The sequence below is a fragment of the Equus asinus genome, chromosome 8 (assembly GCF_041296235.1).
Source record: "Equus asinus isolate D_3611 breed Donkey chromosome 8, EquAss-T2T_v2, whole genome shotgun sequence".
NCBI classification, from domain to species: Eukaryota; Metazoa; Chordata; class Mammalia; order Perissodactyla; family Equidae; genus Equus; species Equus asinus.
Window position 1 is genome coordinate 50,636,836 of NC_091797.1, and position 24,798 is coordinate 50,661,633.

Sequence of the window (24,798 nt, forward strand, 5' to 3'; positions counted from 1 at the left end):
TCCCAATAGGCACCATATTTTTGCCTCTAAAATCCTATGGCTTAATCTGTAGCCTCAGCTTCTCCATCTGGCAAAAGGAGGGATTTACAGGGTTGGAGTGAGGATTAGCCGCTTTGAAAGCCGCAGGAGAAAGGCAATAAGTAAACAATATGGGGCAGTACACTTGGGCATAATAGATACTCAGTGTCCACTGATGTCTATGCCACTATTGAAAGGGGTGTATAATACGTAAAATGGTTATGAAGATGCCAAAGAGACCAAATTCTTGCTTTAGCTCATCATTATCCTTTAGTAAAGAAATTCAAAACAAGAGTTATTTATTTATTATTTAAAAATTCATCCCAATAAAATATTGATATGTATCGTCTGCTGCTTTCTTTGTTTGAGCAGGTAGTACCACAAGTGAAGGAAAACTGTTCTACTCATAGCACAAACTATTGGCACACTTACACTGATACAGGGGTTTTCGTTACATTGCCCTTTCTTTTAGAGTGAATACAAAATAATCCCAAAATATAGAAAAAAGTAGTTACATGTATTTTAACCAATTAGAGGAAAGATACTAAATAAACAGTAATTTGCTTCACATCTTGGAACTGAATGCTGAATATGAATCCATCACAGTAAATCTGCCTTCGCTAAGAGAAAAAAGTTTCCATTTTGTTGATATCTAGGTCATGGTTCCTAAGAACAGATACAATGTTCAAGAAACAGTTGCATTTTTTTTTTCCCCTGAAAAGAAATTTTTGAGAACTTTTTTTAGATCTCACACAGTTGTCATTGGTTGTTGGATGGTTCAGTATGTCAGCAAACTATATACCTGCAGTGGAAAATGACTGTGCGGAAAGTAGAGGAACAGCAGGAAAACTCACATGTATGTGAAATAATTAAACTAATACATTTTTCTATTAGCAAAATGTGCAAGAAAGCACCAAAGGAGTTAAAGATGCAGAATTAAAGGAAAAAAGACTGAGTTAACTTTGAACTTTATCAACATTAGTTGATATGAAAATAGTCCAGTTTAAACAAAAACATCTTTTTAGGAGGGATTAGAGGTAGAATTATGTTCACTTGAATTGAATTAAATGATAGTTATAATCTTTAATGATTAAAAACCTTAATGAAATATTTTTTCTTGAAATATAACTGTTTGACAGAATAATCTAAAAATTTGATAAAGCATAGATAATACTTGGTCTGATGGAACCATGTTTACCATTTTTAAAAACGTCTTGTTCATTAGGTCAATATTAATGTATGATTCATTTTCTTTGCATTATGTTCTAAAAATGAGTAAATATTATCAGGAAAAATAAGACAATTGCTGTGACATTGTAAAAATGCTACATATATTGTCATGGGCATAAGGTTGGAGTTATGTGATATCAAAGTAACTTGTTGAAAATTCTCTAACATTGGTCATCAACCCATTGTTCTGTCTTTTTCAGAAATCTACAACCTGTAGTACATAAAATGATCTTGCCCTTTGGCAGATTATTAAATGGAAACTGTTTGGCACCTCCCAGCATTGTCCATCAACAGTCTTCCCAGAACTGCTGACTCTAATCTCTGGTGCACATGGTTGGAGGAATGGTAATGCTTTCTTTTTATCCAATTTATAGGAAAAGCATCCTAATATACTAAAGAGATACATGCTTAAAACCTCTATATTATGAATTATATAAAATTTAACTCTTCTTCCTTAATTTTAAAGCTCCCTGTTAACTGATCCTTCTCCAAAATAGTTTCAATTCAAGTTGATTCGAGTCAACTGTACACAAACATGGATTGTACGTCTATTATATGACAAGATCGTGTTCAAGAAAAATAAGTCCCTTACCCTCGTGGAACTTACTGTCTAGGAAATGGTTTAAACAAATTAAAAAATAATTAATGCAATACAATGGGTTCTGTGCAATAGTACAGACATGTACGGGGCACAGTGGGGGCAAAAACCAAAGCCTGAGTCACAGGAAACTTCAAGGAGGAAAAGCTACTCGAGCTGCATCTTGAAAGTTGACTTCATCGGTGGAAGAAGGCTTTCCAGGTGGTGGGAATAGCATGTGTAGAAGCTCGGAGGAGTCAAACTGCAAAGGTCTCCCTCATTGTTTTCTCTGCTTCAGTTCAAACACTCAACTTTCATTTCCTTTCATTCAACTAGTAAAAGTCTTCCCATCTAAACCATTGTCACTCTCCTTTCTTGCGATCCACAGCCATCAACTCTTTCAGAAATCATTATAGGACTTAGTGCAACATGGCTTCGTCATCCAGAAAGCCCTCTATCATTAATTCCTTCTCTATCATTATTTAAAAGTAACTTTACTGATTTTCCATTTTATAATAAAAATGGCAAAGAAATTAGAAAATACAGAAAAAAATAAAGATGAAAATAAAGGTCATGTACAAACCCACATGTAGAAATAACCATTGTTAATATTTTATTCTACATATTTCCCCATGACTATAGATATTATTTCTTGAACAAAGTTTTTAATGTGCAATGCACACTTCTTAGAAATCTAATTTTCATTTCATAGGGCATGGGTATATTTCCATATCAGTAGTTACTTGTCTTTGTGGTAATTTTTACAGTTGCATAGTATTCTATGGATGTACCATAATTTATTTAGCAAACTATTGTAAATATTTTTATTGTTTCTAATTTTTTGCATCTGATGCACTTATTTCATCTTAATATGTCATGGCAGTTTGCATTTGTTGGCATGCTACTGTGCAATTCTCTTCAAGCTATGTCAGAATTATGAGTTTTAGATCTTCAACTAAGTCAAAAGCCTCTTAGAAGTAAGGCCAGTTCTTCCTTATCTTTTACCACTTTTTAGAGGTCAGTAAAGAGAATTATTCATATAGTAAGTGGTCAAACAGCTGCTCTGGTGGGTTGGCACATCCTAATGAAGAGCTGTTCAGAAGTGACCTGCAGATTTTGCACATATTCAGAGAATGGCTGGCCTGGTGGATCCTCCAGGTCAGCTGACATCCCGGAGAGGTTCTAGCCTACTTAGCAAAAAGCTTTAAGAACGCTACTAAAACTTTAAATAATGAATTTGCCAAAAATTTCTCAAGTGAGGGAAGTGGTGGGAAGGAAAGGAGAGGTCATGGAGGTAGAAAGCAGAGCATGTGGCCTGCATGAGCGAGAACAGGAACTGTTAACATACATGATGAGTCGATTCGTGTCAGTGCCCCTGTTGGCTCTCTCTCACAGGGTTCATCTCTAGGCTGAACTTCCCATTCCTTGCTTTCGGCTCTTTATTTTCTTACTCAATCATCTCCTACAACGAGAATATAAATCCAGTTACAGACAATTTTGACTATGAGATTTATGTCCCCTCTGCACACCAGCTAGTCATTATATTCACCCATAGTGACCCAAATCTTTTTACTGCCATAGGTCAAACTGGTTTTCTTTGGAAATCTGTAGTGACCACCATACTGTAATCCAAAAGCAAAAGTTAAACTGCTTGTCCTATTAGTAAAATGTAAACAAGGAGTAATTAAACAGAAAGGCAACTTTTATCGTTTCCTTTTGGATATTCAGGTGTTCATTCATTTTATTGAACAAGCAAACATGTAACTTAAGTAGGTGTAAGTGTCCTATTCAATGATTTGAGTTTAGGAATGGCTATTATAAAAAGGCCACTTGTTTATTTTAGCAAAATTTTTGTTGGAACAGAAATGTCCTTAATACAAAAATTCTTTATTTTCTCTATTGGAATATGATTAATGTTTTAACTTGTTGTTGATGAGAAAGCAGTCTTATAATCTATGTGGTCAAAAATCCATTATTTATTTCTGAAACAACCTGAAAAAGCAATAGCAGAGCTCTCTTCCTTCATCCTATCATTGCATGTTTGCTGAGCCATCGGGCTCCTGAGGTATCTTTGTGTCTGTCCTGCTGAACTGATGAAGAATGGTTGTCATTTTATTAAAATGGTGGTTCTAAGATCTTTATGGAAGGTGTTATAAGGGGCCCTCTACCTTCTTTCTGATATGGTAGCCATAAAAATAAAAGTGTTATCTGTCCTATGTCTTGATCAAACTTAGAATTGTTTTCAAAAAATGGGGAGAAGTAGTGGCCACAGTTCTATCTCTGCAGTTGTTGTCACTGAATTTGCAGACAACTCCAGACTTTAGGGGTGAGTAAACGGTGGAGCAAGTCCAGTAGCCAGTTCCAAAGACCGTTTCTCAATAGTCCATCAACTTGCTAGTGGGATGGTATATGGCAGAGGAGGGAAATTGGCTGAAGGTCTCCCTGTGAGTTCTTGTTCCCTTGTCATGAATAAAAATCACACGTCTAGAACAATATGGTTTCTCCACTTGGCCATTTAATTTTTATAATTCTACCAATGATTGTAATACTCATGAATAAAGGCTATTTTTATAGCCAGAAGAAGAATTTGGATTAGTGATTGGGAAGTATCTGGGCACTAACAGAACAAATAAATACCTCTGAATAAACTTTTCAGAAGAAAATATGAGGGGTGGGGGCAAGAATCCAGATCTGACATTTAGAAAAGTAAATATAAGGAGACAAAAAATATGAGAGATGGTATTATGAATCAAAGAAGTATTTTAATGACATTTGCTAGAACATGATATATTTACTAGATAAACAGATAGAATTTCCCCTGTATTCACATATTTAAAGCAGGATATAATGATATGAGTGGGAGGTTTGACTGGAAATTATCTAGGTCCCTTCCAAATGTAAATTTCTATGATTTCATGGCATTCTTACCCCACTGTGAAAGCTATTCCCTCTTAATTTGCAATCTCCAATTAGCTTTGCAATTATAATTTTAGTAAAATGCTTCACTGGTCTTCACTTCTTAATGTCTAATACCACTTTAGCACAGGCAGCAAAGAGATAAACAGGCACCTTGGTGATGAAGGTACTTAGTCTATGTCAATAATATGAATATTTCATCTTGCAAGAGATTCAGCACTTATTTTAAAGCATATCTTCTGCTTTGTGCATGCCTTGCACATTACCATCTAGCACAAGAGTCTCATCTACAACTTGGAAGATTTTTATATTCATGTAGTGGCCGTGTTTTTGAAATTCAAAGTATAGCTCTATATTATCAATTCTGATTTTCATAAGTCATTCAAGAAAACTAGTCTCATTAGTCGATAGCCCTATTGCACAGATGAATTCTGGTTATCTTGCCCATTTTTATTTCCTTTTTTCCCCCTAGGAAGTAGAGTCTATATATAGTTCTAGAAAGGATTTGCAACAACTCACCTCATGTACAACAGAGCATTGTCGAACTCAATCTTCTTGTTAAAGCGGGGAAATAAATGGTCAGTTCCCCTATAATTCCTATATAATTCCCCTGTATAATTCTCTATAATTCCCCTATAATATTAAATACCTAAGGTACTTAAATCCTGAGGAGGCTTGAATTCATTGCATTATCATTCATTCATTATCTACTAATTTGTAGTAGGTCCTTCTATTCCCTCTGGAGACTTACACCTTTATAATAATAATATATATTTTACTTTGATCAATAGGTTCTAGAGAGTTATACTCTAAATATGAGTTACTGTAAGTTTGTAGTAAGATCTCACAACGTAACAAACGACTAAAATCTGTCTTTCACCATCATAAAAATCAATGGCAAAAGTGATGGCATTGATGAAATTGTAGGTAGACTACAAGATGAAATTGAAAGTAGGCTAATGCTGGTTCCCAAATGTTGGTGTGCAAAACAACCTCCTGTGTACTTGCTTAAAATACAGATATCTGGGAACCACCTCTGGTTATTCTGCTTCAGGTGATTCAAATGCAGTGATTCAAGGACCACATTTTGAAAAATACTGGTCTAATCAACAATAAGTATAATAATATATTTAAAAAACAAACACTATACATTTGCATTTCATCAAACCTATAGGTAAAGCTAGATAATTTAAGACAGAATTTTCTGAAAGTTATTTGTGCAGAAATTTCAGGATTTGATACTCTATGAATGGGAATGAATTGGGGAGGAAACAAAGTGAGATGGATGCTGCTGCTGCTGATGTGACAGCACAGAGTAGCTGCCATTTATTGAACTGTGACAATGCATTAGGCACTATGACATGGCTTCACATATACATATATCACTTACTTCTCACAATCCTGAGAGGTATCATCTCAAAATGAAGGACTGAGTGAGATTAGTTTAACAGTTGCAATCAGTAGAGTAAACGTAGATTAAAATTTTTAAGAGAGCAAAAGAAATCAATCAGAGGCAAAGAGATTAATAATCTATAACTATATCAATATCTATGTCTATAAGTATACATATATACCCACTTTCAGAAGTCTAATCACCTATCATTTCAGTACTAGCATTCATGTGCATGCTATATTTTCAAGTTGAGGATCAAGCTAGAGATGGTTAGAGGGAGAAATTGTCAAAAAATGAATACAAAAAAACCTAGATGAGCAGGGTAAACTGGTTCTCCAAATATAGACTCTTAGGAGTGAAAGGAGGAGTAGAGTTTACTCAGCCAAGTTTCCCTTTGGAGGAGAACTCCCAATATACAGTGTAACCACTGCAGCTTTGGCATTGCTGTTCATCATAGCCAGCAAAAGGGAGGGTGGAGCTCTTTTACTGACAATGAAAACTCTTCACAGAGTTTGGCGAAAACAACATGAGCTCACTCCCTAAAAGATCTCTAAATTCAACAGAATTTAAGTTATGAAAAACATATTATTAACTCTAGTACTTTATTTTAAAACTGAAGTTACATATGACATATCCTATGAATCTGAACTATGTAACTTTTGCAATTAATAAGTTATCTGAAGATAAAGTCAAAGGGTACAAAGTTTCAGTTTTGCATGATGAATAAATTCTAGAGATCTACAGATACAGTACAGCGTGGTGCCTATAATTAACAATACTGTATTGTATACTTAAAAATGTGCTAAGAGGGTAGATCTTATGTTGTGTTCTTATAACACACACAAATAATAATAATAAAAAATACAAGGGTGGGAGGAAACTTTTGGAGGTGACGAATATGTTTATGTCGATTGTGGTGATGGTTTCATGGATGTATACTTATCACCAAACTCACCGAGTTGCATACATTAAATATGTATAGCAAAGAAAAAAATAAGCTGATCTGGGGGAAAGTGCGATTTTATAATCTGCAAAATTCTGAAAAACCCATGGAGCCCTGCTCCAGAGAAGTGATGAGACCTGTGACCTAATCTGGCCACAGTCCTAGCCCTACCACTGACTGGGTGAGGCCCGAGTAATTGTTTCTGCTTCAGCTTCCATATCAGTCAATGCAAGGAGAAGCCAGAACTGCTTGATCTATAAGGTCTGCTCAGCTCCTGTAGTCTATGCTTCTAATTAATTAATTAGTTCATTTGAAGTCTTGTTTTCAAAAGGATTTTAGGTTTCAAGCTATTTTATGATTTACCTTCCCCAAGAATAATAGCAATGCCCTCAAGCCAGTTTTTAAACAATGGTCAACAGAATATTGAGACACATAGAGGGAGAGCCTCTGGCTGCTGTGTTGAGTCTGTTCGATAACACGCAATGAACAGAAATAGGTAGGAGCCTGCCTATTAATAATCTAGGCTTTGACCAGGCTGATTCAGCAGAGGTGGTCAGAAGTAATTGGTTATATTTTGAAACTATGGCCTGTGGGATTTGCCTATGGAACGAATGTTGGTTGTAGGGGAAAGAGGAGTCAAAAAATTCCTTTAGTTTTGGGGCTTAACAACTGAAAGGACAGAGTTGACATTTATTGATGGAGAATCCTGTGTGAGGAGCATGGTTGAGGGAAGACAATTTAGTTGAGATGCCTGCTGAACATCAAATCACAATGTTGAGTAGGTAATCGGGCATCTAAATCTAGAGTCCAGCAGAGATGTTTGGGCTGGAGATATAAATTTGGGAGTGATCATCTCTGCAATGATGGTATGTAAAACTACACGACTGGATAATGTCTTCTAGGGAGAGAGTGTAGATAGAGAAGGGGTCCAAGGATCAACAATCACTTTAGTGTTCAGAGGTTGAGGAGATGAGGAAGAATCAGCCAAAGAGTGTGAAAAGAGTGACCAGTGAGAAAGGAAGTCAAGGGAAGAAATTGTTTCAAGGAGCAGAGAGTGCCTTAGTCAAGTCAAATGCTATTCATATGGTACAGGCTGGAAGAAACCTAACATACAAGGGAAAACCTATTAGAAACGGGAGATATCTACTTCATCTTCCAGTTTATCCTTTGTCCACTGGAACAGCAAGAATAAGAAAGAAGGGAGACTTTTTAATTTGACATATTCAAAATATACACAGAAGATGAACATATCGATTTGGGTAAAAAAATAGTATCACCTGCTTCTAAATTCAGTCTGCTAGGGCACTGTATAGTAATTTCTTCCAAGAAGGAATTTTGTTTTTCTGTATTTTCAGTGACCTGATGGAGTTGATGTAGCTGTCCAAATGACCTACTTTCCAACTGGAAGAATGCATTATAGAAGAATTTTTTCAAAAATCTCTGAGTGAAAAAAAAATTTTCCCTCTTTTTCTTATTCACCATTTGAATGTATTCCTGGATTTCCTTGTAAATAGGACACATGAATGAATGAGCTCTAACAGAAGGTCTATCAATTAAGGATCACATTCTAGGCTCACATTCACACAGTGCTTTGTGGCATACCCACAGCATTCTGAGCACTCTCTTCAGCCAGAACACCTTGAGATCTGTCATTTAGAATGCCTCTTATCTGCTACCCTCCTTTCAGCTCTGACTACCTTAGATTAGGTGTTTGCCAGGTGGTCTCTGAGGTCACCTGTATTTTTGTATTTCCTCGACTGTGGGCAGGAAGCAGCTCTCACATCTCCCTGAAAACTCTGGTTATGAGTCTGATCTCCTCACTTGCCCATTTGCTTTGCAGGCATCAAACAAAATTCTTCCCACTTAAGTCATATCCACCAGCCCCTCCTCTATTTGATCCTTTTGCCTGTGGATTTCAGAATCACATTTATGCACGTGATATTTTTTTCATATTCTCAGAGAGAATGCTCTTCTTGGTGGCTTTGGGGAGAAGTGACCCTTCACTGGCCTGTGGTCTTGGAGAAGAGTGAATCACCTAACAACTTTATTATTAAACAGATTCTCTACTGTGTAGATTATGCAGCTAGTTTTCCTATTATCTGATATTTTAAGTCAATGGATATTTAAAAATTTTAGTCCTCAATTATGCAGATTGTATAGGTGCCAACCGATACCTGGGAGTAACCCGGTAAAACATACTTTCTGCTATGTTAAGTTGTGTATTGTTTACCTGACATTACCTAGAAACATCTGCTTATCATAACATAATTTAGCATTTCATTCTGTTTCCACAGTCACCTTAAATGCCATGTAATGACAGTATGCTGAATGTTTCCTTTCCTCTTATTTATCACAATTAAATATTAATTTATAACAATAAAAATAAAATAATTTTTTGTCTTCCTAAATTTTCCACAACAAATGTGAGTTACTGGTACAAAGAATTTTTTTTAAAAAAGGTATTCGTACTGTAAATGTTTATATTTTTTGCTGTTCTTTTTTTAGCGTTATTATTAAAGAAATACGGATTACTTCCCAGTGACTTTTCTGGTTTAATGAGGGATCTTGGGAATATCAGTTCTGGGTGAAGAAAAGAAGCATAAAAAACAAGATACAAGTGAATTTTCCCTAGAATACAAATACAAATATACTATCCAGTCATTCTGGAAGGCGAAGAGCCGCCCAGGAGGATGTTTATAAAGGAAGCCATCAATACCCTGCCTTTTGGGGTGCCTGAGACACATCAGGTTGTGGTCAAACATCATGGGGCAATCTTTGTGTGAATTTGATTTCTCTGTAGGTGATATATATGCACTGAACCTAATTCTTTTTCTTTCCTTTTTCTCTTTTTGGTGAGGAAGATTAGCTCTGAGCTAATATCTCTTGCCAATCCTCCTATTTTTGCTGAGGAAGATTGTCCCTGAGCTAACGTCTGTGCCAATCTTCCTCTCTTTTCTATGTGGGACGCCTTCACAGCATAGTTTGATGAGTGGTGTGTACGTCCGTGCCTGGGATCTGAACCTGTGAATCCTAGGCCACTGAAGCAGAGTGCGTGAACCTAATCACTAGCCACTGGGCCAGCTCCTGAACATAATTCTTATAACACTCCAACGTTTTTAAAAGTAAACTTTTTGGGGGAATAATTTTGGTTTACAGAAAAGTTGCAAAGACAGAACAGAGAGTTCCTGTATACCCTTTACTTAGTTTCCCCAGATGTTAACATCTTATATAACTATGGTACACTTGTGATGATTAAGAACTTAACCTTATTATATTACTATTAACTAAGCTACAGACTTAATTTGGATTTCACCAGTTTTTACATTAATGTTCTCTTTCTTTTCCAGGATTCAATCCAGGATACCAAATTGCATCTGGAACTCCAACTTTTGAGGAAAATTAGGACCAGAGTTAGAGCTATAAAGACCTCAGACCTAACGGATAACAACTGAGATTTGGAATCAGGAAGAGCAAATAGAAATAGCACAGATGGAAGCCTTGGAAAAACCTTGGCTTTAAAGAGGTAGCCATCATTATGTTTTACTTCAAGAAATGTATATATAAATTTCTGATGCTACTGCCAGGTCATCTGGTGTTTTCATTTATTATCAGGATCTAACAAAATTTCTTTTAAGTCAAAATATTGAAAAACCTGTTAACTATGATACACTTCTGGACTGAAGTGAAGGACAATATCTCTGAGAGACTTAGCAGCAGCATCTAAATGAAAGTGTGTGTAGAATATTCTGAGATATAGTTATCTTCATACATAGGTACTACCTTATGTATCTCATCTCCTTCCAGTTTATCCCTTAACCCTTGGACAATGGCCACCATAATTATCACAACATTTCTTTAATTCATTCATTCACCCAAAACAGGTACTGAGAACTGCTTATGTGCTATGCACTGTGCTGAGCTATATGGACCCAACAGTTTTTGAATGAACCCAAACAAAATTATCAGCAGTTACTGTGCAATAGATTGGTGCTAACAGAGGCATTCCTAGAGTGCTGCGGAAAGGATAGAAGACATGCATGAGGCAGAGGAAACTCATGTAAAAGATAAGGAAGCATGAGGTAGCATGGCCTTTTGAGTGTCCCAGTGTAGCTGTAGCGTATCCCCTGCCTGGGAGACAAAGCAGGAACTGGAACTGGATGTGTGGCTGGGAGCTCAGAATGACAAAGGCTTTAGATGCCAGCTGAGGGAGCTGAAGTAATCATGAAAAGGATGGGAAACCAATGATCAGATTTTGCTTTGGAAAGATCAGTGTAGAGAACTGATTGCTGGAGGAAAGAATTTGATGCAGGCAAACCAGAGGACGCTTTTGGGGTAGTATGGCTTATGCAAGAAACCACAAAGACCTCCTTCCTCTTCTTTACTTGACCAAGATCTCAATCATCCTTTTAAGAGTAGGTTGAAATGCTACTTCCTCTGAGAAGCCTTTTGTTTTTTCCTACTCCTGAGACATACCTTGTCACTCACTCCCATAGCTCTTTGTTCATAACTCAATTATAATATTAATCACAGTGTTGTAAGGACTGTTTTTCGTGTCTGTCTCCCTACTACAGTGAGCTTCTCTAGGTCAGGGCCTGTGTTTTATTCATCTTGGCATCTTCAGCATTTAGGACAGTGCCTGGCACAGGATGTCGCTCAAATATTTTATGAGTCAGAGACAGAATGAATATTTGCCAATTATGGATAGAATGCATGAGAAAGTTGACCTTTCCCCCAAAACTGAAATTCACTATTACTCAAATTATTTTTGCAAAATTCCATGCACAATCATTTAATTAGCTCAACTGAGGAAACAAGGAAATGAGACTCAATTAAAGAAGAAATTGTAAGTCTTTAAGCAGTTGATAGAGATTAGAATTGCTTGGTCATGATTAGATAATCAAAATTTGCAAGTTAGCAAATAAAAAAGAGAAATGTTTATAGATGCCAGCTTGTTGTAGAATATATTATAAAAATGATGTGGTATGATTTACCTCAACTATATTATGTGAACAGAAATTTCTTTAGTTCTCAGAGATAGCAATGGGGGTAAACAAAATCTCTGTTGCTGCTGGGTGCTAATTTTCTGGGAAAAGAACTTGATTTAGCCTATTTGGATCCCTGTTGCCTAATTTATAAATAGTCACTTGAACCAGTGGTCACAAAAGCAAATGCCTATAGGGAGAGGACAGGCAAATAGCAGAAATGAACAAAGGTGACTGCTGTGATGAACTAGGATGTTGGAAAGACTCCTAAACTAGAATGGTGCTTGACCATCTCAAAATGACAGCCCTACTCTGTTTCAATAGATTCCTGGCATGCAGGAACTTGAGATAAGTTTGCTGTAATTTCCAATTTTTTATGAGAAGCCAAATATCTCATCTTTTTTATGGAAACTGTATTTTTATATTGACAATAAATTAAAAAAATAATTGCTACTGTATGGGTGAATCCTCTTTCAACAATGACAGCCTAGTTTGTTTTGGACCAACTCTCCCACTGAGAACAGCTAGAGAAGCTGGATTAGATATTAAAAAAGTAAAAAACGTAAAGTCATTGCAGAGTCAGCAAGGCAGTGAAGAATTGTGAGTTCAAGATCTGAGAGAGGATGAAAGTCCACAGAGGTGAACCTGCTGTTCAAGTCCACTTTACTCCTAAAGGTGATTGCTGATTCTGAAAGCTGTGGCTGAGAGGATGAAAACTGAGAGAGCTTTGGACAGACTCATGGAGGTGGGGGACCAAAAATTGGAGGTCAGTGTTTGTCAAAGAGTAGGGATCTTGGTAAATATCTCAGCCAGGCAGTCTGGACTCAGAAGGGCTATACCCAGGAATAACAGTGAACTGGAAATAGACCAATTCTCACAGGAACTGAAACCCAACTTCAGCTGATCTCCATTTGCTGATTGGATTAAGGTTTTCAGGGGTTACTAGTGCCCCTAAATTAGCTGCCTGCCAAAAGTATATGTACAGTCCTTCTGGAGGAATATAGCATCATACAGAGTCTCTTGACAATTTTCATATACAATGTTTGGTGATCGATAATAACCAGGCAAACAAGGAGACAGGATGTGACCAAAATCCAAAAGGAAAATAGACAAGAGAAACAGACCCACAGACAATCCAGATAATGGAATTTTCAGACACAAACTTTAAAACAGCCACCACTGGTATTTTAAGAAATTAAAAGACTAGATGAAAAATGTCTACAGAGTACTAGAAACAATAATAATGAACCAAAAGAAACATACAGAATTAAAACACTATCTGAGTCACAAAAAATGAATACAGGGTCTCAGATTTTGAGCACTGCTCTGAACATTCTGAGGGCAGATGCAGCATAATGGTACCAGTGCAATAAATTAAAGATTGCCTTGGTTTGTAGTACAGCAGAAAGCATTTGGCAGAGGTAAGGAAATCTTTCTTTATGGACCACATAGGATAGCAAAGATTATAGATAACAAAGAAAATTGAGAGAATTGATGAGGTTCAATTAGCTTCAACAATGACTTGGCCCCTCAATAGCTCTTACAAATATGAGTTAACCTATTAAAATCTCCAGTCCAAAACCATACCTGAAAAGTTTTGAGAGGGATATGCTGAGAGATAATATAGTAGATTCCAGAGTCTGTGGAATCAAATAAATCTAGGTTTCACACCTGGGTCTACTTCTCACTGGTGGGGGCGGGGGGGGGGGGGGGTGGTGACCTTGGACCGGTAACTAAACTCTCTGAATGTCAGAGTCCTCATTTCTAAAATATGGATAATGATTAATTTTTTGAAGTTGTTAAAATTAGAAAATGCATATAAAATTCTCAAGCACAACAGACCCATAGAGTAGGCATGAGAGTTCACTCATGCAGTTGTTGGCATAGAGAGGGTCTCTACCCAGTCTTCTTTCCTCTCTAGACCACCTGGAGTCCTTTCCACCTGTTGCTTCCCATCCACGCATTTCTTCATTATCTCCTTTTCTTCATTCCTCTTACTTTGAGAGAGAAACACAGTCTATTTCATGTAATTAATTACCATCATCTGGAATTAATATATTTTAATATATTACCTGGAATATATTTTAATATATACCTGAAAGTGAATACATTTTAAAACATCATTGACTTAAATCTATTCTCTAAGTACCCAAAAATGACCTTTTTACTTTTCTTACAATATGTACAGAAGAAAGTATCAGTATGAGTTGTCTGTTCAAACTAAAAATTTATTAGGTGTTTTTACTTCCTTGCCAAGGAGAGGGGGTTACAGCTTTGTATTTGTGTGGCTGATAGCCTCTCTTGTGATAAGCAAGACAGCTTAGCAGAGCTTTGAGTCATCAGCAAGACCCCCAACTGCTTCAGTCAATGTATAGAATCTGGCAGACGAAAAGCTTTTGAATTCATTATCTGAAACCTTTATTTTTTGGCCATTTCTCCTTTCTTCCACACGTTTCTCTTTTAAGTGTAAATTTCTGCTGTGTCTTACCATATTGAAAGACAAATATTATGAGATATGGAAAATTTAAAAATGCAATGTCTATATTCCACTTTATTTTGAAAAACCCCTCATGGATGAAATGCTATTTAAGTATCATTTGCCAAGAGACTTTCACAAAGCTGAAAAACATAGCAGAGAACAATTTTTATATCAAAAATACATTATATGAGCACTTTCTATTTTCAGTCTATGTACTTCAAATATTAGTACTTAGGAGAATTTTAATATGTTTGCTTCCTTTTATATGAAAAAGAAATTGAACCTTTGTTCTTTACTTAAAGCTATTTAGACATTTTGTACCTGATCTCTCTTTATGGATTTTCTGCCTCAATTTTAACATTTCATTATTATAAAGATGGTTTTCCTTCAGGTTAACATCATAAAAATGGCAATATTCTTAAAGAATGGAGTTTTATTATTTTCTGCACTAAGATGATAGTTTTTATTACAATATTATTTCTAAATGTCAGGGAAAACTCAGTTGAAGCGGATTGCTCTACAAAATTTTTTATCAACTTAAACAAAATATATTTTGCAGTTTTATTTATCATGAGAAGAAACACATTCTTTTTACCACCTCTTGCTACTTCCTTATCGGAAAGAAATTTTAATTCAACAACTATTCATTGACCATTTATAAAAACCAGGCACTGGGGACATCAATAGCATGAACAGTGATCGGCCCCTGTACTCGAGGCATTCCTGGGTCCTGGTACCCAGAGTACTTCCCGCGTCCTGAGGGTTTTGGAGGAGACATTCTTGCAGGTTAGCTTATTTGTGTTTTTCTTCTTCTCCTTCACCTCCTCTTCATCTTCCTCCTCCTCCTTCCTCTTTTTAATAAACTTTAGTTTTTAGATCAGTTTTAGATTTACAGATTCATTGAAAAGACGGTACAGCCAGATTCCATATCCAGCTTCTCCTATTAATATCTTACCTTGCTATGGTATATATAATTATAATTAATGAACCAATCCGGATATGTTGTTATTAGCTAAAGTCTACAATTTATTCAGATTTCTTTAGTTTTCATCAAATGTCCTTTTTCTGTTCCAGGAGCCCATCTAGAATACCACCACATTACGTTTAATTGCTGTGTCTCCTTAAGATTCCCCTTGACTGGGACAGTTTCTCAGACTTTCTTTCTTTTTTTAAATGATCTTTGGGTTTTGAGCAGTAGTTTGTTTTTGCTTGAGGAAAAAAAAGGACAAAAAGACTTGATCATAGGCTGAGAATAACGGCCCATGATTATTTGTTTAGTTGAGGCAGGACTCCCACTCAACTAGATAGTCCCTTGGTGAGGCCTGTGCAGAGTTTATTCAATACGGTTCCTGAGTGCTTCATTAGTGTCCCTCATAAGGCTCTTCTCTCAGCCCACTCACGGGGCATCTCTGGCAGCAGCTGTATTTCAGATCACTTTCTTGACTCTGGGCAGTGATGTTTGGGCCTCTCCAAAACTTTTCCAGTCTGCCTCAGTCTCTCCAGATTCCAAATATTTCTTTAGGCCTAAAGTTCTAATCACTTCTTTTAGTGAGCAGTGAAATCCAAATTTTTATCAGCAGAAATCTTGTACCTCCTTACGCAAAGGCAGAGAGAGCTTAGTCTTCAAAAACCACAGTCACCTGGTCTCTGTTTCCTGGAGAGAAGGGGAGTTGTTTGCATTCCACCATTTTTCTGGAACTCCTCACAATTTCTAATGCAGTAAAGAAAACACAAAACAGTTGAGTTTGCATTTCAAAATAGATTGAATGTTCATATTCTGCTGGATATAATCACAATAACAGAGTTAGCATTGTTAACAGAGGTGTGTACAAGATACTTGAGGAACGTAGAGGAAGGTGATACTAAATCTATTGCTTAGGAAAAGGAAGGGGGTAAGAATGGGATTGGCAGAGACTATAAGGCTTCTCATAGGCAATATCTGAACCGTATCTTCAATAATGTGTGGTGGGCAGTGCCAGCATCTGAGATATAAGTAACAGCCTGAGAGAAAACATGGGGGTATGAAATGATGTAGTATGTTTAGGGAACGGCCAGGAATTCTGTACTGGTGCAACATTGTGGGAATATGAGGGAGTGGTATGAGGTTAGATTGGAAAGGTAAGCAGAAATCAGTCAGATTGGAAAGTGCCTTTTATGTCACTTTAAGGTCTAAGAATGCTGTTGAATGCTGGGAGGTTAGGTCGCATCTCTGGCAGAACCGTGGGATTTAAGATCTAGATCAGAAAGGATTAAGATAAGAAGGTAGGGAGTTAGTATACTCGGGGAAGAGACCTTTCATCCCAAATGGGGCCATTTGGTAAAATGGTAAAAGAACACATTTACATCTTGACTTAAAAAGTTCTGAGCTTGCTGAGCCTATGGGTTGACTAGGAGGAGTTGGCAATGCAAGATTTAAGATTAGGTTATATGAGACCTTAAAACCTTGGCTGCCTGGACAAAGATGCTCTTTGGTCAAAGAGAAGTCCAGGAGGCTATTTGCCCTCTAGTGGCAACCACAAAGCATTTTCTACTTTGCTAGAAATAGGACTAGAATACACAGTACAGAACAGGTCATCTCAGGAAGCTAGCACTCACTATACTTCATAAAGCTATTTGATTTGGTACCTAGACTTGAATATCTAGCTTAGTACACAAGCTTAATATGAATTAGTTACAACAGGAGAAAAGATGAGGTTTAATAATAAAAATCTATCATACCTACCACTGGGTTTTATCACTCTCATTGAAATTACTTACTACAACTTTTCAATATTATGTTTAATAGGTAGGAATGTAGCATTGTATCATAAGTATCTTTACCTAAAATTTTTAAGTGTAGTGATTTATTTATTTTTCATGTACAACGTAGGAGATATTAGGAGGTAAAGAGATAAATTTCCACGCAAAACCAAGAATCAATTTTAGTCTACACTTGCCTAGAGAACCTTGGCCACCCAACTTATCATTATAGTTTTCAGTTCATTTCTTTCTTTTTCTTTTCTTTTTTTTCATATAAATGGTTTACATCCTATCAAGGAAACTTTGGTATCAGTTTCTAATCTTTAAAATGTTCAGTCTTTTGAGAAGTAATATTTTATCCTACCTTTGCTAAAGGCATTTCACAGAAACATCTCATTATTTATTTATAAGAGTAAGTCTCCAGAATGAGGTAACATTACCACTGGCCTCCTATTGCCTCTACACACATGAATACATTCATAATTGATGGAATGGTCTATACTGGTGCTGCAGCTAGAACAAACCTAAGGTCGGATCTCTAAGAGAGCAAATCATGTCATTACTTTTGTTAAGAAATAAATAAGGGGCATAATTTAAAATTACCTGAAGGGAGACATGCATGTAGCCTAGATAAGGGGAAGAGAATGCGTGTGAGAAAGAGGAGAGAAAGCAAACTGAAGAAAACAAGTCTAGAAGAATATTTTGAACCAGCAAGAAAGTGATTTTTGTTTTCTTTCGGAGATGTCTCTCTTGTTGGGGCAGGTTAATGATTGACCACTATGTTAGCCTTCTTTTTGCTGGCAGTTAGTCTTTGAGAAACAATAGAATTAAACTGCCTTAGGAAATTCTGACCAGATGAACGTCAAACATGCAGGTGAGGTTTTTTTCCTGGCATGCTTCTGCCCAGGCTTCCTTCTCTTGGAGGTGAAATGATCTCATTACAGAGTTATTGTTCATAGAGTGGATGACCAATGATGAGGATGTGGCATTACTGACACAGAAAGATATTCATTCTATGTGACTAAAGGGGGCAAAAGCAGGTTGCAAAACATGTGCATAGTGTGATGGCATTTTTGTAAGAAAAAATATGTATATGTATATATTTATGTATAGAAAACCATCTGGATTTGCTCTAAATGTTAATAGGGATCATCTCAGCTTGGTGGGATTGTGGATAATCTTAGTCTCCCCTCCCCCCACCTTTTTTCATTATCTCTCTCTCTATATATATATATATTTCTTTCAGTGAGGAAGATTGGCCACGAGCTAACGTCTGTTGCCAGTCTTCCTATTTTTGCTTGAGGAAGATTGTCCCTGAGCTCACATCTTTGCCAATCTTCCTCTATTTTGTGTGTGGGATGTCTCCACAGCATGGCTTGACAAGTGGGATGTAGGTCTGCGTCTGGAGCCCAACCTGCGAACCCCGGGCCACCAAAGTGGAGCACGTGAACTTAACTACTGCACCACTGGGCTGGCCCCACATTATCTATATTTTTAAAAATAATTTTTTAAAAAAGAATACAAATGTTTCTTTAAAACAGAACAGATAATTACATTGTAGGTAGATAACTGTCTGTAAATATTCATATTTACATATGTATATATATTGATTTGGATTTTAAAAATTATTTAAAATTCTACAGGAACTAGAAAAAAGTAAAGATGAATGCTAATGTGATTTCAAGGTGACACAGACTTTTTTATGTGTTAAAGCAGAAAAACAAAAAATATAAAATATTGATTTATTTTATCACATAATTTTTAAAGCCTATATAGGTCATTAAGTGGAAATACTGTTTAAGTAAGGCTTAAAGGCACATACCAAAAACACATAGTGTAAAATATTTACAATATATAGGGCCAATTAAAAATGCTTGGCACAGCACTTGGGACAAGGTAAAGCTTTAATAAATATAAGCCATTATTATTTATATTAATAAATATAAGCCATTTATTGCAAATAAAAATTCTTCAAAGCTAGATAAACAAAATGAACAAACAAGTCCCTGATCATGCAATGGCTAATAAACTTATGGCACCAAGTTTAAAGTTAGAGAAATGCATGTTAAAATCATATATATGTATACACACACACACATACACACACACCATTCTTTGTCTATCAGATAAACAAAGATTTATAAAAGAAAAAGCATGGTTTCCAGTGCTGGCAAGGTGTCAGAGAAATGGGTACTTTTATACTATGCAAATGAGAAAATGAATCAGTTTAAACTGTCTACATGGTAGTTTGTCAGGAAATCTCAAAAACTTAAAAATATTTATATCTTTCAACCTAGCAATCCCATGCCCAGGAATTTATCTTAAAGGAATAGTTACACTCTTTAAAGGCCCAGTAATTTCACTTGTAGGAATTTATCCTCCAAATAAACTCACACATATGTAAAGTGACACAGATAGAGGGTTATTTATGCAGGTTTGTAATAAAAGATTGGAAACAACCTAGGTCAGTATCAATAGGTGTAAGATAAATAAATTACAGTACTTTCAGACAACAGAATGTTATGTAGGAAGAACAAAATGAAAAAGAATGTGGCTGATAGAGAAAGAATTCCCCAATATTTTTAAATTAAAAAATATATAGAACAGTGTAAAAATGGGGAAAAATAATAGTATATTTCTATTATTTCTATTTGTTTGTATATTCATAAAAATACTCTGGAAGGGTACCCAAGAAATTAATATTAGTGACTTCTGTGGGGTGTGAGTGGGAGATTAGGCAGATGTGGGACAAGAAGGAGAAGGAGAATATTCTATTTGGTTTTTGAACAATAAATGCATTAGTTTTGTTTTTTAAACTAAAGGAATGAATTGGATTTTAAAAAAATACTCACAGAATGCAGCTGCAAGATAGTGTGGAAAAGCCAAGTACCTTTTAAATGTTTAAACTAAATAAATGCAATACTTGAAATTAACTGTGCTTATCTTTTCCTCTTTGAAGACAGAAAAAATTGCTTTTCTTCTCTTGGCATCCTCATACCTAAAAAAGTACCTAACACATAGTAGGTACTCAATTAATTTTAGAGGCATGAATGAAGCAATGGAAATTTAAAAGTTAAGTTAGTCACAAAGGAAAAAACCACAAGGACTTCTCCCTTCCAGGATCTTCTTTTCAGCAAAAACTAAAATTATTTTTGAGAGAAAACTGAAAATAAAAGTTCTAAGGGTCTAAGCAGCTATTTTAAGTACTTACCTCTTTCATCAGCTCTAATCTTAAAGGGGCTGTTAATGTAGATTATCAAGCTAAGATAAAATCAAGTAAAAAAACTGCAAGACAATACACTGCCACACTGGTACCCTATAGGTTCATAAACCAGGTTTATCCTTTCTATCCAATAATGTGCCAAATCACTTTTCCTTTTCTTGCCAATGAGAGATATTAGGATATGTTCACAACAAAGCCATGACAGTTAATGAAGGATAGAAGACATTGAGCTTACAGAATGTGCTATAAACCATCAAAATCCACCACAAAACACACCAAGTATTAAAAATGATCTAGTGCTAGTATAACGGTTAGCACTAGGGGAAATGTTCAGGGGCAGAAACGAAATCTATGAAATGAGCTGGTGACTATATATTAGATTAGTGATTCTCAACACTGGCTGCACATTATAATCACCTGGGGAGCTTTTAAAAATACTGATGCCAGGGCTCAACTCCCAGAGAGTCTGATTAAATTCATGTGAGGTGGAGCCCAAGCCCTCCTATTTTTTAAAAGCTCCTGGGGTGATGCTAATGGGGAGTCAGGGTTGAAAAACATTGTATTGGAATACGAGAAGGATGGAGGGAATTCTCTTGCAAAAAAAGACTTAATCAGCTGGTCCCAGCCGTTATAATTTGTACAAAAACAAAAATTTTAAGATTAAACTCTTCTCTTTATTTCCTTATGCCCACAGCCCAGACCTTATCCCAAACTCCTTGCTGGGAGTATTAAATTATTTCCTATCGGTTGTCTCTCTTGCTTTCATTCCTCCTCCATGTTTCTACCTTGAGCAACAATAACAAATGGTTTTCCTTATATCATGAAGTCTGCTGTGTACAGAATGTTTGCAGTCTAAATTTCTCAGCTTGGCTTCCACTCTGAGCTCTGCCATCACCGAATGAAACCATTTTGTCGCTCAGTTTCCTCATCTACTCCAAATTGGTTGGGACTGATAACTTTTAAGGTCCTTTTCTGCTCTAAAATCCCAAATTCTCTAGTTCTGATTCATTTCAGACTATCCACCTCACCAGTAAATAGCTAATCTCATCTTTTGTAGTTCCCCCAAATACTTCTTAATTCAAGTCAAACAAAATTCTCTCCACTGCCTTACTTTTTTTTTTTTTGCTCCTTTCTCTCCAATGCGTTTGTTATTTATGCTGTTTCTCCTCCTGCAGGTGTTTTCATTCCCCTCAGCGTACCACATCTTCAGGCACCTGGCTCTCGCTCACCTCCTCCAGAGGCCTTCAGGAAATCACACCACTTACATCCATCGTATTCTTACTTTAAGATTTCCTTGGTACTTTACAGTGTAGACCCTCTTTATGCAAAGTGTGGTTCCTGGACCAGCAACGCTTCGACGCTTGTTAGACAAGCTGAATCCCAGCCCTCACCCGAGTCTGCATTTCAACCAGATGCCAGGTGACTGAATGCATGTCAAACGTTTCGACACACTGGTCTATAATAGTTTATTAGCATCTTCTTTTATTTTCTAGTTGTATTTCTTATTTGCACATCTTTAAAGGTTTTCAGGTCAGGGAACCTATATTCTAACTTGAAAAAAATAATTCAACGAAAACTTCTAGTCCTCACTATTCACATGGCAGGTACCCTGAAGTGTTTGTTGAATAAATGAATAACTGCCATGTGTACCAAATACAATTATAAGAATAGTAAACTCAAAATTTAGTTTTAAAGGTTGATTAATACAATGATAGACTTGTCTAACTTCAGAGGTCTTAAGGGAACATCTCACCAGGTCTCCCTTACAGATCAAGAAACGGGAGGACCAGAGAAGGAAATGACCGAAGCGGGGAAGGCAGATTTAACGCCATCATCTGTAACATTCGCTCCAGTTGTTTCAGTAACAATGCCCCACCAATCTTGAACAACACCAAAAAGACCAGTAAGCATCCAAAATAGATGTTTAGGCATTCAAGGGTATTCATTTTCCTCAAGCCTTTACTCAAAGATCATTTGCTCTTGCATTATAGATCAATCATCACAATTTACAATCCTTACCATGTGTCTGAGTGCTAAAAGCTGGGGACACTGAAATGACCATGACCCAGTGTTTGGCCTCATGGAGGTCACTGTCTAATGGAGAGCAAGACAGAGCAGAGGAAAAACAAAACGTACAAGCACTGAAAAATTGGAGCCATTTACCCTCTACACTCTTGAAAGTACAGTATGGTACAGCACAATAGAATAGTAGAAGAAAATGCAGTTGGCTCCAAGCCCGAATCATGAGTTCGTTACATTTCTTTCTTCCTTGTACAATTTTGAGCTCTTCCTCTGATTCCTTTTTCGTGATACTCAGCACAAGGCAGAGCACACAGTAAGGCCGCAGTGAATTAATCCATCAACACTTTCAAAGTCCACTTTATCTACAAGGACAAATTTTATTTTGTTTCCTTTTTTTAAGGAGTAAGAGACACAGTTGCAATAAGCGGAAAACAAATCCTCTCTTATTGAACCATGCTCAGCTCGAGGGCCTCCCTGCAGAGCGCGCGGCCGCGGGCTAACTGGCAGAAAGCAAGGCCTGCGGTGCTGAGCTGCAGCCCGGGCGCCAGGAGGAGGGAGGACCTCGATGGCAGAGCCTGGAAGGCTCCGGCCGCCCAGGGAGGGGCGGGGCGGGGCGGAGGCGCCTCCCGCCGGCCAGGGCCGCGCGGCTCCGGGCGCATTCCTGCACCCTCCTCCCGCGCGCCGCCTCCCTCCCCCCGACAGCTGATTCATTGGCTCGGCTGCCCAGACTGCCTGGCGCCGGCCGCGTGACGTCACCCATTCACCGAGCCCGCCTCCCCCCTCCGCTGGCGCCGGCCGGGCGGTCGCCTTGACAACGCAGACGCCAGCCGGCACAATGACTTCCAGCTGGAGCAGCCCAGCCTGCCCGCGCATTCGCTTGCTCGCGCTAGGTTTAAGAGCGCGGGGGTGGGTTTCTTTTTTTCTTTCTTTCTCTCTCTTTTTTTTCAGTCTCCTGCGGGTTCCCCTGCCGGGAAATGCATTCGCTCTAGTTTTCTAGGGCTCTGGTCCCAGTTCCTTCTGAAGCGCGTTTGCAGACTCCTTTCCTCGGTCGCGGTCTCGCTGGGCTCTGTGTTTTGCCGGGCAACAGCCCATGCTAGGCTCGGCAGACCTACTGGCGATCAGGGTTCAGCCCTTGCAGCGCTGACACCTGCAGAGTCGAGGTTCCTGCCAAAAAGCGTAAAGCAAAGGAGGAAAAATTCACTGTCATAATACCGAAAATGATAAACCTCAGCTGTCTTTCAGAAGAATGTCTGAGTAGGTGTTGATTACTTCCCACAATCACGAAACAACTTTCTTTAAAAGATTTTGCACTAACCCCTGTTAAAACGTAGTGGTTCTTATTTTGCTTTTAAATCGGACTTCACGACAGTTGGGAACTTGAAGTTAGAAACTTAATGCTTCCAAATGAATAAATCTTTCCAGACCAGAAAACTAATCTAGGAAGTTGTGCTGTAAATTAGAATGGAGAATGCGCGAGGGAGGGAGGGAGAGAGAAGAGAGAAGAGGACGAGGAGGAGGAAAGAGAAGAGATGGAAAAGATTCGTGGTTTCGGAGTTAGGGAAATAGTTCGGCGTGCAACCCACTGCCACTTTCACCCCACCCCGATCCAAAACTCTTTAAGCCCTGAAGCTGAGGGAGGAAAGAAGACGTAACTATTGACCAGAGTTGGGTGGGAGGTGATTCCTTTTGCTTCATTTTCACTTTTGTGCCAAACCTCTTGCTTCAAAACAGCTGCATTTTTGGAAGCCCACAACTGAGGACTAAGTGAAACCCTCCCATGGATAGCATAAATCAGCGTTTTTGAAGCTGCTCATCTGCAGGATCAATGAGCCCAGAAGATGCAAACTCCCTTCTCAGCTCTTGCAAAAATACCTCCAGTAAAAACAAGCACTTTGGCTCTTTTCTACTTTCTGTTAGTCCAGATTTTAGCATATCCTTCTTTGCTTTTTAATTTATTGTTTATATATTTGGTCCCATCCTCAAACAGATTTTAAACCCTTTGAAGGCAGAGAATGGCTTTCCTAAACTTTTAATCTCCTGGTTCAGCTGAACAGTTGCACAGTGAGTATATTTTGATGATGGTGCTAAAGAATGATTAATAACCACACAAGCCATTTAGTTGGTCAAGTCGTCGTTTATTGGCTCATAATACCCCTTGGCTTCTGTGTCTTCAACACACTTCCCAAACAGTTCAATCTACAGAGACCACTAGGTAGTAGTTGATGATCATTAATAAAAATAACTAATATATTGGAATTCACAGTCAAGATAGGAAT